The sequence below is a fragment of the Dipodomys merriami genome, unplaced genomic scaffold (genome assembly GCF_024711535.1).
Source record: "Dipodomys merriami isolate MVZ:Mamm:240054 unplaced genomic scaffold, mDipMer1.0.p SCAF_41, whole genome shotgun sequence".
Classification (NCBI taxonomy): Eukaryota; Metazoa; Chordata; class Mammalia; order Rodentia; family Heteromyidae; genus Dipodomys; species Dipodomys merriami.
Window position 1 is genome coordinate 11,097,313 of NW_027205715.1, and position 16,222 is coordinate 11,113,534.

A 16,222-nucleotide genomic window follows, 5' to 3' on the forward strand; every position below is an offset into this window, starting at 1 on the left:
TAATTGAATCCTGGGTCATTGCAGATGGTTTATAAATATCTATGCCTAATGTAACTACTCTAATAGCTAGCCGACTTCCTGCATTTCTCCTGTTCGACATTAGTAAACATTCGAATACAGAGTTTTCCTACTTTCTTTGAGTACAGATCAACTAGGAAAGTGAGGATTCCATGTTTCCTATAGACAGGAAAAGAAGTTAAATTAGGGCATGTATTTAAAATTTACTGTCAGTAAGCCGTCCTGCATCATTAAAAAGCTTCCTATGTTGAATTGTTGAAGTTTAGTTCCCCTCCTCCAAACATACTACCTTTGTATGGTACAGGATAGTACAATATATCAACTCCTTAGTTTAAAAAAGGCTGGGTTAGCTCCATACACACTGGTTTGAAGTCTAGGCCTCATGCTTACTATGCAGCTGCTATACTACTTGAGCCACGCCTAGCATTGCTACGACTTTGTCGTCTATGTGCCGGATCTGAGGTTTGAACTCTGGGCCTGAGTGCTGTCCCTGAGCTTTTTTTTGGGGGGGGGTCCAGTCGTGGGGCCTGAACTCTGGGCGTGAGTGCTGTCCCTCAGCTCTTCAGCTCAAGGCTAGCACTCTACCACTTGAGCCACAGCGCCACTTCCAGCTTTTTCTTTTTGCTTATGTGATGCTGAGGAATCGAACCCAGAGCCTCAGGCATGCAAAGCAAGCGCTCTACCACTGAGCCATCTTCCCAGCCCTGTCCCTGAGCTTTTTGCACAAGTCTACCTCTACCTTGAGCCACAGCTTCACATCCGGCTTTTTTAGCGGTTAATTGGAGATGAGCGTCTTACGGACTTTCCTGCCTAGGCTGACTTTGAACTGCCATCCTCAGCCGTCATCCTTCTGAGTAGCTAGGATTACAGGTGTGAGCCACAGTGCCCAGCTGTTTTGATATTTTTAAGAAAGAAAAGCTATGTTAATTTATGAGGTAAAGGTCTCCACTGTAATGTAATCTCAACCTGTAAATCCTGATAATGATCTGCTTCCGTATACATCTTTTTGAACATCCTTTTTTTTTTTTTTTTAACTGAAACTAGGGTTAGGCCAATTTCTCAGGAGCCACATTAGAACCTTATTTATGCAACTTTTATTTTTTGTGGTACTGGGTTTAAACTCATGACTTTTGCTCTACTACTGAACTTATACTTTCAGCTCCCTCATCCGTGTGTGTGTGTGTGTGTGTGTGTGTGTGTGTGTGTGTGTGTACACTACTGGAGTTCCTGCTCTGCCCTCTCCCAAGTAAAAAGCAACTAAATGTGGCAGTATTCATGAAATGTTAGGCTTGGGACTAGAACTACTTTTTATTTATTTTTTATTTTTTATTGTGTTTAAGTGGTTACATAATTTCCCAAATCACAGTATTATGGGATAGTGATGCTCAGTTAAAATCACAAACACATTCTAACTTTCCTGGAGCAAATTGTCTATCACAGTCTGTAACATTTATGAGTTCTGTGAGCTTTGCGATACAGTTATTTCTTTCATGTTGGGTGGTATGTACATTTCTTTTGCATAGCATCAGCTGTTCCCTCTTTCCCACTTGTTCCCTCCCCTCTAGAACTACTTTTAATTGATAAATAATCCACTTATGTAACTCATTGCATTATTTTATGTTTTCAATCTTTCAAACTTCTGAGTGACAAGTGGCAGGTTTAAGATAAAGCCCACAGAGATTTAAAAATTAAAATGCAGCAAGTTTGTAATTGAGTCAAGAGTAATGCTTGTTTTCCCAGGTTAGAATTATGCTCTGCAAATCCTGTGTTGCTTTTATAGAGTCTGCTGTTCTATATGTGGTTTTGTTTGTACTAGTACTAGAGCTTGAACTCAGGACCCTTGCACTCTTACTCAGCTTTTTCTGCTCAAGGCTAGTACTAGCTCTACCACTTGAGCCATACCTCCACTTGAGCCGTACCTCCACTTCTGGTTTTGGGTAGTTAATTGGAGGTAAGAGTTTCATAGGCTTTTCCTACTTGGATTGACATCAAACCTTGATTCTCTGATCTCAGTCTGCTTGAGTAGCTAGAATTATAGATGTGAGCCACCAGCACCTGGCAGTTTCTTAGTCTTATGCATTATGATGACTTAATAGTGTAGACCTTGGGCTGGGGAGGTGGCTCAGTGGTAGAGCGCTTGCCTTGCATGCATGAGGCCCTGGGTTCGATTCCTCAGCACCACATAAGCAAAAAGAAAAAAAGCCGGAAGTGGCGCTGTGGCTCAAGTGGTAGAGCACTAGCCTTGAGCTGAAGAGCTGAGGGACAGCGCCCAGGCCCAGAGTTCAGGCCCCACGACCGGACCCAAAAAAAAAAAAAAATAGTGTAGACCTTATCCAACACAATTGCTATTCTTTGGGGTCTGTATGCCAGAAATTATCTTTGGGTTTTTTGCTTATTTTGTTGTTGTTTTGTCAGTCCTGATACTTGAACTCAGGGCCTGGGCACTGTCCCCGAGCTTTTTCTTTTTTGGGGGGGGGGTCCGGTTGTGGGGCCTGAACTCTGGGCCTGGGCACTGTCCCTCAGTTCTTCAGCTCAAGGCTAGCGCTCTACCACTTGAGCCACAGCACCACTTCCGGCTTTTTTTTTTTTCTGCTTATGTGGTGCTGAGGAATTGAACCCAGGGCCTCATGCATGCAAGGCAAGCACTGTACCACTGAGCCACCTTCCCAGCCCCCGAGCGTTTTCTTCTCAAAGCTAGCACTCTACCACTCGAGCCACAGTGCCACTTCTGGCTTTTTCTGTTTATGCTGGGCAGGCACTCTACCACTAAGCCACATTCCCAGCCCCAATACTTTGTTTTTAGTAGAAAGCTAAACCTAGAGAAAATAAATTTGGGATAAATGGGTTATATCAGGGAAACCCAAAGACTCTACTTGTTTAAATAGTTGTAGGAGCAAGATTGCAAGAATTTTGCCTGCATAAGAAAATTCTGCTTATTTACCTAAAGTTGTAAAAGATGCCACAAGATGCAAAATTGCTGGGCATCAGTTGCTCACACTTGTAAACCTAGCTACTCAGGAGGCTGAGATCTGAGGGTCATGGTTCAAAGCCAGCTCAGACAGGAAAGTCCATGAGACTCTTATCTCCAATTAACCACCAGAAAACTGGAAGTGACTCTTTATCTTCAAATCATCCCTGCCAGTATCTGTGTGTGTTCTTTCTGTGATATCATGTGTGAGTTCAGAGATAGGTCACTGGATATAGGCAGCTGACATATCTCAAGGGTTTTGATATAATTTTTATGCTTGATATTTATTTTGGCCCACCCTTAGAACTTTCAGTGGCATAAAATTCTCTTCCCATTGAAGTTTCTAGTGATACATGGACACCAATCAATACACAAGCCAGGCATCAGCACTCAGGAGGCTGAAGCAGGAGGATCTCAAGTTTCAGGCCAGCCCAGACTACATAAACTTTGACTCAAAATAACCCAAAGAAAGAAAGAAAGAAACTAGTGGCTCACATCTGTAATTCTAGCTACTCAGGAAGCTGAGATCTGAGGATCATGGTTCAAAGCCAGCCTGGGCAGGAAAGTTCATGAGACTCTTATTTCCAATAAACCACCAGAAAACCGGAAGTGGTGCTGTGGCTCAAGTGATAGAGGGCTATCCTTAAGCTGAAGAGCTGAGGGACAGCCCCCAGGCCCAGAGTGCAATCCCCATGATCAACACCCCAAAAAAAGCCTTGTGCTGGTGACTCACACCTGTAATCCTAGTTAGTCAGGAGGCTGAGATCTGAGGATCGTGGTTTGAAGCCAGCCTTGGCAGAAAAATCCCCTTGAGACTCTTAATTCCAATAAACCACTCAGAAAAAGCCAGAAGTAGAGCTATAGCTCAACTGGTACAGAACTAACTTTGAGCACAGAGTCTCAGGGACAGTACTCAAGCCCTAGGACCAGCAAAAAAAAAAAAAAAAAAAGTTTCTTGGATCAAATATACAAATCCTCTTTTGTGTTATAAGCTGCCTATCAACATAAGAGACTTTATTTAGCTTGGTCTGAGAAAGAATAATCTTTTTTTGTTGACTAGTTAATTATGAGATGAATTTCCTCTTAGTATTTTTTTTTTTTTTTGGTAGGTCATGGGACTTGAACTCTGGGCCTGGGCACTGTCCCTGAGCTCTTCATCTCAAGGCAGTCCCTCTACCACTTGAGCCTCAGAGCCACTTCTGGATTTCAGGTGGTTAATTGGAGATGAGAGTTTCATAGACTTTCCTGTGTGAGCTGGCTTTGAACCATGATCCTCAAATCTCAGTCTCCTGAGTAATAGGATTACAGGTGTGAGCCATCGGCGCCCAGCTCCTCTTAGTATTTTATATACTAAATTCTTTGCAAACTTTTTTGTTGTTGAGGGTACCCTCAAACTTGCCAGCCTCCTGAGTGTTGAGATTACAAGCATGTAATACCAGAACCCAACTAATTATTTATTTATCAATTACATCAAATCTTTAGTTTGCTCTCATTTTATTCCATGCTGCATGGTGCATTTTTGTGAAATTCATATTTCATATAATTATTTCTTTTTCTTTTTAGAATGATTGTGGATCTAGAGACAAAAAACAAGATGCACTAGTAGACGGACTGCTGACCAGGGACTTCGTAGCTGGTTCTGTTTTCCTTCCTCAAACCAACTTTGCAGCCACGGAGCGGTAATTGCTATTTTCATTTCTTGCTCTAAAAAAAAAATGGGAATAATGAAAACTCCTGGACTAGAGGATTTTATGGGTAGTTCTTGGGTATAGGAGATAGAGGTTATTGGGTGATTGAGAGCTATACAGCTTTAGAGTCAGAGTCCTGGGTTTGAAACTGTGCAGTGTCACAAACTAGCTGAGTGACATTGGACAAGTTACTTAACCTGTCTAATTCTACAGTCCCTGTTTCAGAGAGAAAAATAAGACCAACCTCAGTGTGTTCTTCAGGTGAACAATAATGTATGTAACAGATTAAATTCCAATCTGATTGTATGTGTAGGAAAACTCCCAAGAAGTTGTGGCTGTTTTTCTGTAGAAATTTTTGAATTGTGTATTTTGACTATTGGCAGATGACCTGAAATGTCTATGGCCTATGGCAATTTGTAATTTTAATGAGGAACAGAAGGAATGCTGTTTTTGGAGAAATTAATATTCTGGATAAGAATTGTCTTAATTCGAGCTAGTCAATTTAGCTGATAATTTTCTGCTATAAAATATAATGAGAACTTGAAACAGTCCTAATAAATGTTGTCGTCTGCTCTGCTTTGGGAATCTTTTTTTTTTGGTCAGTTATGGGACTTGAACTCGGGGCCTGGGCTCTGTCCATGAGCTCTTTTGCTCAAGGGTAGAGCTCTACTACTTTGAGCCACAGCTCCACCTCTGGTCTCAGGGCTGCTGGGAAGGTGGCTTAGAGGTAGAATGCTTGCCTTACATGCAGGAGGCCCTGGGTTACATTCCTCAACACCACATTAGCAGGAAAAAAAAGCTGGAAGTGGTGCTGTGGCTCAAGTGGTAGAGCACTAGCCTTGACCTGAATAGTTGAGGGACAGCGCCCAGGCCCAGAGTTCAGGCCCCATGACCAACAAAATAAAGTCTCAGGGCTAGCTTTGAAACTTGGTCCTTAGATCTCAGCCTTCTGAGCAGCTAGGATTACAGACGTGAGTCACTAGCACCTGGCTTATTTTAGGATCTTGAAGTAACTAAGTAGGTATAGATATTAAAAGTTTTTTCTCTGGGTTGGGGATTTGGCTCAGTGGAAGAGTACTTGCCTTTCAAGTACAAGGCCCTGAGTTTGGTCCTCAGCTGGGGGTAAGGGGGAGCTATGGAAGTGGTTTCTCTTCAGGCTTATACAAGGCACATCTTTTTATCCCTTAAAAAAAAAAAAGTGAAAATAATTGAAATTGTATAATGGCAAAAAGGAATGTGGAGGCAAAATTTTCAAATGCTAAAATTAGCTAAGCTTATATAAATGAATCATCTAAGTGACTACTAGAGTTTTTCTTAGAAGCTGTGCTAGAAGTAAATGTAGAGGGAGAAAGGAGGAATGAGAGCTCTATTATTCTTTAAGCTTCTGTTCTACAAATGAGCAAACTTGGTATCTTGCTAGATGGAAAGAACAAAGTCTGCTGTACTCATAAGATCCTGAAAAGAGTAATGATACTGATTTGAAGAACTAGTAAGAAATTTAGACTTAATAGTTTGGGAAATGAGATCTTTGAAATATGTTGATCACTTTTTTATTTTTTATTTCTTTTTGGGTCCAGTCGTGGGCTTGAACTCTGGGCCTGAACGCTGTCCCTCAGCTCTTCAGCTCAAGGCTAGCGCTCTACCACTTGAGCCACAGCGCCACTTCCAGCTTTTTTTCTTTTTGCTTATGTGGTGCTAAGGAATTGAACCCAGGGCCTCATGCATGCAAGGCAAGCGCTCTACCACTGAGCCACCTTCCCAGCCCCTTGATCACTTTTTTAATGTATGTGTGTGTTCCAGTTCTAGGACTTGAACTCAGGGTCTGGACACAATTCCAGATCTTTTTTGCTTCAGGATAGGGCTCTACTACTTGAGCTACAACTCCACTTCTGGCTTTTTGGGAGTTAGTTGGAAATAGGAGTCTGCTGTCCCAGCAAGCTTTGAACCATGACCCTTACCAGCCAGCCTCCTGGTAACTAGGATTACAGGTGTAAACAACTGGTGCCTGATATATATATCTACTGATATATATCAGTAGAGCAAGCGCTCTACTGCTTGAGCCACAACACCACTTTTCTACTAGTTTATTGGAGGTAAGAGTCTCATAGACTTTCCTGCCCGGGCTGGCTTTGAACTGTGATCCTCCGATCTCAGCCTCCTGAGTAGCTAGGATTACAGGTGTGAGCCATTGGTACCCACCCTGCCTGGTGCACCTGATGACTTTTTAGAGTCGAACTGTGACTCAAGTGGTAGAGTGTTACCCTTGAGCAGAAAAAGCTAATGGGCAGCAACCAGGCCCTGAGTTCAAGCCTCAGTACCAGCACAAGGGGAAAAAAAGAAATTATCATGTCTAGCTTATCTGTTTATATTCCCAGACAGTGAATCCACAGGATTAGCTTATTTGGAAAGCTTCTAAACTTAGGGGATAGTGAATAACTGGAAGAAATTAAAATATTGTAATATTTAGGTCTAGAGGCATGGTTCAAGTAGTGGAGCGCCCACCTAGCAATTTCAAACCTAGCTCCTGCCCCCTCCCAATGAGTGTGTGTGTGTGTGTGTGTGTGTGTGTGTGTGTGTGTGTGTGTGTGTGTATCATAGATATAGTTACATACAATTATATTTAACTAGTGGAATGCAAGCTATGATTTTCTGGCACATACTTATCTTTAACAAAATGAGGTGTGAATACCTGGGATTGGAATTCTTCTTTCTAGAGGCACCACAGGAGAAACACAGGAAAAAGTACTTTTGAGCCATTAAACAGTTTCTTAGTTTGTCCCTGTTGTAGTGTACTGAGATACAGAAGTTGGTATTTATTGCTTGCGTAAGTGTTTCTGTCAGAAAAAAATGTGTCTCATTGTCTTGAAAATGAACTGGACAACTTGTGGGTGGAGGGACTGGGAAGGTGGTTCAGTGGTAGAGTGCTTGCCTTGCATGCATGAGGTCCTGGGTTTGATTCCTCAGCACCACATAAGCAGAAAAAAAGGTGGAAGTAGCATTGTGGCTCAAGTGGTAGAGCACTAGCCTGGAGCTGAAGAGCTGAGGGACAGTGCCCCCAGGTCCAGAGTTCAGGCCCCACAACCGACCCCCCCCCCCCCAAAAAAAAAAAAACCACAACAAAAACCCAACAAGTTGTGGGTGGGAACAGGAGGGAAAAACTGGGAAAGAGTGGAGAAAGGAGTTATATTATCCAAAAGGAAATGTACTTATTACCTGACTTATGAAACAGTAACCTATCCCTCTGAACATTACCTTTATAATAACAATTAACTGGAGTGTACATGACAATTGGTAGATGACTAGACCAGATTGGAAGTGTTGTTATAAAGACCATTCTGATGATATAATTTAAAAGGAAAAAAGGAACTATCAGAGACTGGTTGGTCTAAAACCTTAAAAGTAAATTCTGTAAAACAATTTAGGAAGCAAATGTCAAATTTTAACTCATTTTTTCCTGTCATTTTTGCTTTATGTTATTGTTTCAGATATAATCTGGATTATGCTTCTACTTGTGCCTCCTGTAGCTGGGGTTAAACACATGCATTACTATGCCTGGCTTATTTATTGAGGTGAATTTTGATAACTTTTTGGACAGACTGGTACAATTTTTGCTCCTCAAGTAGCTGGGATTAAAATTAACTCAATCTTAATTAACAGTTTATATTCGTTTGTGTTAGTTTTCCTTCCAATTCCAGTCAAATACTAAATCCAAAGCTAGAGACCTATGACTCCTCTAATTCTGTGTGTGTGTGTGTGTGTGTGTGTGTGTGTGTGTGTGTGTGTGTGTGTGTGTGTGTGTGTGTGTGTGTGTGTTTTCATGGGTGCACTTGTGCACATATATATGTACACACATGTATGCATGCCTAGGACTATATTGAAGTTTGATTTCAAGGTGTTTATTCCTTAGCTTTGTCACTTAAGCCTGGTATTCTACCACTTGAGCCACAGTTCCACTTCTGGCTTTTTTGGAGATGAGAGTCTCAAGAATTTTCTTGCTTGGGCTAGTTTTGAGCCTGGATCCTCAGATCTCAGCTTCATGAATAACTAGGATTACAGGTGTGAGGCACAGATTCCTGAGACAGTCTTTCGTTTTGGGAGGTAGGGGTGGTCATGGGGCTTGAACTCTGAGCCTAGACACTGTCCCTCAGCTCTTCAGCTCAAGGCTAGCACTACCACTTGAGCCATAGCACTACTTGCAGTTTTCTGATGGTTTATTGGAGATAAGAGTCTCAAGGACTTTCCTGAGTAGCTAGGATTACAGGTGTGAGCCACTGGTGCCTGAGCTTGAGATACAATCTTTTTCTTTTTTCTTTTTTGTGGGGACGGAGTGGAGGGGGTGTTTTTTTTTTTTTTTTTTGCCACTCCTGGGGCTTGAACTCAGGGCCTGGGCACTGTCCTTGAGCTGCTTTTGTTCAAGGCTACCACTCTACCACTTGAGCCACAGCACCAGTTCTGGCTTTTTCTGTTTATATGGTACTAAGGAATTGAACCCATGGTGTTATTCATGCTAGCAAGCACTCTACCACTAAGCCATATCCCCAGCCCTGAATTTTTTTTGTGTGTGTGTGGGGGTCCGGTCGTGGGGCCTGAACTCTGGGCCTGGGCACTGTCCCTCAGCTCTTCAGCTCAAGGCTAACGCTCTACCACTTGAGCCACAGCACCACTTCCGGCTTTTTTCTTTTTGCTTATGTGGTGCTGAGGAATCGAACCCAGGGTCTCAGGCATGCAAGGCAAGCGCTCTACCACTGAGCCAACTTCCCAGCCCTGAATTTTTAAAAAAATTGTTATTATAAAGATGGTGTTCAGGGGCTGGGAAGATAGCCACATCCATATAACATTATTTGGGATTAAACTCAAGGTCTCCTGATTGTTAGCCATACATTCCACCATTTGAGCCAAGTCCCCAATCTTGCTTTTATTACTACTAAGAAATAAGCAAGTTAATAAATTACTTCTTTTAGCCAGGCACTGGTGCCTTACACCTGTAATTCTAGCTACTCAGGAGTCTGAGATCTAAGGATCGAGGTTCAAAGCCAGCCCAGGCAGAAAAGTCCGAGAGACTCTGACCTCCAATGAACTGGAAGTAGCACTGGGGCTCAGTGGTAGAGTGCTAGCCTTGAGCTGAAGAGCTGAGGGACAGCGCTCAGACCCAAATTTAAGCCCCATGACTGACAAAAAAATAAATAATAATAATAAAATAAATAAATTCCTTGTTTTAGTAATTTTCATTTTAGTTCAAAGTAAAATTTTGCTTCTTTTTTTTTCTTTTTTTTTGGTTGGTTGTGGGGCTTGAACTTTGCCCTTGGGCGCTGTCCCTCAGCTCTTCCAATTTTGTTTTTTTTTTTTTGTTTAAACTTAAAAACTTCCACTTAAGCCACATATCCAGTCCTTTTTGCTTTAGTTAATATTTGAATTGAGTATTGCATCCTGCCGAGGCATGTGCCTATACCTCAGTCTACCTATATTTTAGGCTTCTTGGTATAGGATGATTAGACATGGGTCACTACTTCTAGCTATTGTATAAGAAGGGATTCTAGAAATTTTTCTATCCTAGGTAGCCTTGAATCACAATTCTCCCTATCAGCCTTCCAAGTAGCTAAGGATGACAGGCATGAACTACCCATGCTTGGCTGTGTTTTAGATTACTTTTGTTTCTTCTAGCTAAGAATATAGTAGCTGGTACTGATGTAGTAACTGTATCTTTTTTCCTTTTTTTTAGATTGTCAAATACATTGTTGCCATTTATTACCATTTTGCTATTTGGTACAGATGTACATTGTTGAGTGTAAGCTACTAGTTTTTTATTTAATCTTAAAGGAGACCTCCTTTACTAAATAAAAATTGCTTTGATTCTAAAAAGTGGCCAATGTGACTAAGTCTGAGTTGTAGAGACAATAGGATCAGTGGCCACAAAACCACAAGTAATTAGTTCACTTCTTTGTCTGTATCCATTTCTCTCTTTTTTCCCTTCTGTCATACCTTGAACTTTGTCTTCCTACCTAAGAAATCATTGAAGCCAAGTGTTGGTGACTTACCCTGTAATCCTTGCTACCCAGGAGGCTGTGAGATGAAGGGTAGGATCTAGGTTCAAAGTCACTCTGCTAGAAAAGTCCATGAGAGGGGCTGGGAAGGTGGCTCAGTGGTAGAGCGGCCCTGGGTTCGATTCCTCAGCACCACATAAGCAGAATAAGCTGGAAGTGGCACTGTGGTTCAAGTGGTAGAGCCTTGAGCTCAAGAGCTCAGGGACAGCGCCCAGGCCCAGAGTTCAGGCCCCACGACTGGACCAAAAAAAAATGCTATTCTTGGGCTGGGAAGGTGGCTCAGTGGTAGAGTGCTTGCCTTGCATGCCTGAGGCCCTGGGTTCGATTCCCCAGCACCACATAAGCAAAAAGTAAAAAGCTGGAAGTGGCGCTATGGCTCAAGTGGTAGAGCACTAGCCCTGAGCTGAAGAGCTGAGGGACAGTGCCCAGGCCCAGAGTTCAGGCCCCATGACCGGACCCAAAAAAAAAAAAGAAAAGTCCATGAGACTTTATCTCCAGTTAACTAACAAAAAGATGAACTAAGCCCAGTACTGGTGGATCACACCTATAATCCTAGCTATTTAGGAGGTTGAGGTCTGAGAATCACAGTTCAAAGCCAGCCTAGGCAGGAAAGTCTGTGAGACTCCAATAAACCACCAGAAAACCAGAAGTGATGCTATGGCTCAAGTGGTAGAGCCCTAGCCTTGATCTGAAGAGCTGAGGGACAGTGTCTAGGCCCAGACTTCAAGCCTCACAACCAACAAAAAGATGAACTAACAAAAAGATGAGTTGTGATTCAACTGGCAGGGTGCCAACTGTAAGCAGGAAAGCAAAGCAAAAATAGGAGCCCCTGAGCTCAAGCTCTGGTCTCTGGGGGGAAAAAATTCATTTAATATTGGTTGTACATAGAATAGAAGTGAAACTTAAAAGCCGGGTGCTGGTGGCTCATGCCTGTAATCCTAGCTACTCAGGAGGCTGAGATCTGAGGATTGAGGTTCAAAGCCAGCCCGGACAGGAGAGACCGTGAGACTCCTATCTCCAATAAACCACCAGAAAACCGGAAGTGGCGCTGTAGCTCAAGTGGTAGAGCGCTAGCCTTGAGCTGAAGAGCTGAGGGACAGCGCCCAGGCCCAGAGTTCAAGTCACACGACCGACAAAAAAAAAAAAAAAGAAGTGAAACTTAATGACTTTTTCTTTAAGAAACGTAATGATAGACTACAGATTTTATTTGAAAAATGAACAAAAATTATTTTTTTTAATTTATCTTTTTACTGGTCTTGGGGCTTGAAATCTGGGTCTGGGCGCTGGCCCTGAGTTCTTCAGCTCATGTCTAGCATTCTACCACTTGAGTTACAGCACCACTTCCATTTTTCTGGTATTTAGTTGGAGATAAAAGTTTCATGGACTTTCCTGCCCGGGATGGCTTTGAACCGTGATCCTCAGATCTCAGCCTCCTGAGTTGCTAGGATTACAGCCTTGAGCTACTGGCACCTAGCCAAAAAATTTTTACACAGAAGATTATGTGGATCTATATTTAGACTGCATTAACTTGCATACTAGGTCAGTCACTTCCAGAGCATGGTCAACAGCAATTTTGTATGAGGATTACTTGGAAACCCTTTTTGTTTTTTGTTTTTAAAACAGTCTCCTACAAACTTGACATTCTCCCTGCCTCCACATGTTAGAATTAAAAGCCTGTACCATCATTTCTGGCTATATGATTTTTTGTTTTGTTTTTAACTGGTCTTGGGGCTTGAACTCAGGGACTGGGTGTTGTTCCTAAGCTTCTTTTACTCAAGGCTAGCACTCTACCACTTGAGCCATAGCTCCACTTCTAGTCATTTCTCAGTAGTTTATTGGAGATAAGAGCCTCAGGGAGGGGCTGGGAAGGTGGCTCAGTGGTAGAGCGCTTGCCTTGCATGCCTGAGGCCCTGGGTTCGATTCCTCAACACCACATAAGAAAAAAGCCAGAAGTGGCGCTGTGGCTCAAGTGGTAGAGCTCTAGCCTTGAGCTAAAGAGCTGAGGGACAGTGCCCAGGCCCAGAGTTCTAGCTCCACTACCCGACCAAAAAAAAAACCAAAACAAAGAGCCTCAGGGACTTGCCTGCATAGGCTGGCTTCAAACCACAATCCTTAGATCTCAGCCTCCTGAGTAGCTGGGATTATAGGTGTGAGCCACTGATGCCCAGCTGCTCCTGCTGCTTCTTATTTTCTTTTTTCTTTTCTTTCCTTTTTTTTTTTTTTTTTTTGGTGCCAATTCTATACTTAAAGTAGGGCTTAGATATTGTCCTTGAGATTTTGTACTCAAGAATAGCACTTTAGGCTGGGAAGGTGGCTCAGTGATAGAGAGCTTGCCTCGCATGCATGAGGCACACTGGTTCGATTCCTCAGCACCACATAAATAGAAAAAGCTGGAAGTGGCATTGTGGCTCAAGTGGTGGCACGCTGGCCTTGAGCCGAAGAGCTGAGGGACAGTGCCCACGCTCAGAGTTCAAGCTCCACAACTGACAAAAAGAATAGCACTTTAGAGGGAAGGTGGGAACACCTTACACTAAGCAGAAGGAAAGAAATGTACATATCACCTGATTTGGAAGTAGTTATGTTACCATAGTTTATGGAATTCACAAACTTTTAGACCATGATAATAACAATTTGCCCTGTAAAGGTTAAAATGTGTTTGTGACTTTTAAGTATCACTATCCCATAATACTGTGAAATTTATGTAATCACCTAATCCCAATAAAAAAATTATTAAAAAAAAAAAAGAATAGCACTTTACCACTTGATCCACAGCTCTACTTCTGGCCTTTTGATGTTTAATTAGACATGAGTCTCTCCAGTTTGTCTGCACAGGCTGGCTTTGAACCACAATCCCCAGATTTCAGCCTCTTGAGAATTATAGGCATGAATCATTAGCATTTGGCTAGTTATATATTTTTTGAAGCTCACTAGCCATTCTGATACAAACTAGTTCTAAGGAGTGATGCCCAGGAAGTGTCCGCCCACCAATCCTTAGAAGTTCCTGTTGTATATATGCATATTTACATTGTGTATGTAATTTCTCATATTGTGTAATATATTTATTCAAAGTAATAAATTTGCCATAGATACTCAGCCTTTTCATATATCAAGTGATGAAAGACTAAGGGATGTTCCAAAGGTGTTATAACTCTGAGCTGCTTCCAGGGGGTGGGTATGGAGTAGAGTGGAAAGGCATCTAGTTGTCACTGACAAAGTCACCCTAGGGAAAATACATGAAGAAGTGACACATTAGGTTGCTTTGTGCCAGCAAAAGTATCATCTAGGCTTCAGCGTGCAGAGAAGGACAGCATGTGCTCAGGACCTAGCAAATACTTGGTATGAAACTCCATCATTGACTTCCAGATAATCATTTTACTCTATTTTGTGTATAAATGTTGAATAAATGAAATAAATAAACTGTCCTTAATGAAGGGCTAGAACTTGCCCTCTGAAACCAGATCCCAGTAGTAAATTTGAGATGATTTAACATAACTTCAATTGGGTACATTGAATGTCTTATATAGAAATTTTCATTTATATATAAACTAGTGTTCTCATATAGAATCCTTCTGCTAGAATGCTTCTGTCTAGTAGCTTGCCTGATAAAGGCTATTTCATCCTTTAAGATTGTTTTAAAAGGGGCTGGGAAGGTGGCTCAGTGGTAGAGCGCTTTCCCTGCATGCATGAGGCTCTGGGTTTGATTCCTCAGCACCACATAAGCAAAAAGAAAAAAGCCGGAAGTGGCACTGTGGCTCAAGTGGTAGAGCGCTAGCCTTGAGCTGAAGAGCTGAGGGACAGCGCCCAGGCAAAGAGTTCAGGCACCACGACCGGACCCCCCCCCCCAAAAAAAAAAAAAAAAAAGATTGTTTTAGCAATTCTTCTCCTTTAAACCCTCCTTTTTTCTAAGTAAGTTGCTTTCTTCTGTTCCAGGGTGATGAGAAGAATGTTAACCCTGTTAGAGTCACACTAGATAGCTGCTATTTGTTTTGATGGTTTCTCTGCCAGATGAGCTCTGTGAGAACTGAGCCCTGTGGGGAATTCAAAGCTTATCTGGTAGTGAACAGTGCCATAGTAAGCCACTGTACCAGTTGGAGGTTGCCTCTGTTGCCTGTATTCTTTATGTGCTCTATTTGCTGGTATACAGCAACCTTATTCCTAACATATTAACTTGCAAATGAGCTGTTAGAACCTTTTTTTTTTTGTCAGTCTGAACTCAGCCTGGGCACTGTCCCTGAGCTCTTCTGCTCAAGGCTAGTGCTCTACCACTTGAGCCATAGCACCACTTCCAGCTTTTTCTGCTTATGTGGTGCTGAGGAATGGAACCCAGAGCCTCATGCATGCAAGGCAAGCACTCTACCACTGAGCCACCTTCCCACCCCAGGACTTTTGTTTTAAATGAAGTTGAGGAGTAAGTCACAGCAGGAAAGAAGGGAAGGAAGGACTAAGAATATAGCTTAAGTGGTAGAGCACCTTCCTAGCAAGTACATGGCCTTGAGTTCAGATCTCAGTACTGTCAAAAAAAATATACTGTATGGTGAACATGATTAAAGTACACAAAAGCCCCAGGACTGGTACAAAATAAGTAAATGAATATTTTGAAATGGTACTAGACTAGGCTTTCCAACACCATTCATTCTTCCTAAGTAGCTAGGATTATAGGCATGAGCTATAGACACCTGGCAACATTTGTGTAATTTTAAAAGTAGGAGACTAGGTTGAGATACCCAAGTAGTATAGCACTTGCCTAGCAATTGAGATGCTCTGAGCTCAATCTGCATTCCTGCAAAAATAAAAATAAAGATCTAGAAAAAAAGAAAAGCACAGTTTAGACCTGTTTTTAGTGACTTTCATTTTAGACTTTCAGAGTGGCTATGGAAGCTCATGGAAACTTGGGGCTGCAATTTCTTGGCAAGATAATGTACACAGTCTCCTGCTCTTCAGGAAATAAACTGGAGGGGTTTTTTTGTTTTGTTTTTAGCAAATATTTGTCCATTATACAATAACCAATATCTCTAAATGACAAAACCCTGCAATAATGAATAGAGGTTATTTTGACAGTTCTCTTTTGAGAATGGTTTGCCAATTTGTTACATAACCATACAATGATAGGTGTACTCACAGTTAGCATCTATTTTATGTGACAGATTGTTTTGTTTTTAAATATAATCTATAATTGTATTAGGACATTTTCTCTTTAAAGAATTAGATAGAGCCTGGCTTTGGTGGCTAGGATTACGCCTGTAATCCTAGTTACTCAGGAGGCTGAGATGAGGAGGATCTCGGTTCAAAGCCAGCTGGGGCAAGAAAGTCCGTGAGAATCTTCTCTCTAATCAACTACCAGAAAACTGGAAGTGGCACTGTGGCTCAAGTGGTAGAGGGCTAGCCTTAAGCTGAAGAGCTGAGGGACAGAGCCCAGTCCCAGAGTTCAAGCCCCACGACCGACAAAAAAAAAAAAAGACATAGAACCAGACTTAGTGGCACACGCCAATATAATCCCACCACTCAAG

The 16,222-nt window shown here is 42.1% G+C and overlaps 1 protein-coding gene across 3 annotated transcripts in view; it reads left to right on the forward strand.

Moving 5' to 3' along the window:
* Positions 1 to 16,222, forward strand: part of LOC138807001 (transcriptional repressor CTCF) — a 56,128-nt gene that overhangs the window by 1,415 nt on the left and 38,491 nt on the right. For all 3 annotated transcript variants that reach the window (XM_069992555.1, XM_069992554.1, XM_069992553.1), the window contains exon 2: positions 4,550 to 4,665. The gene's annotated coding sequence lies outside the window, so the exon portion shown is untranslated. The remainder of the gene's footprint in view (positions 1 to 4,549; positions 4,666 to 16,222) is intronic.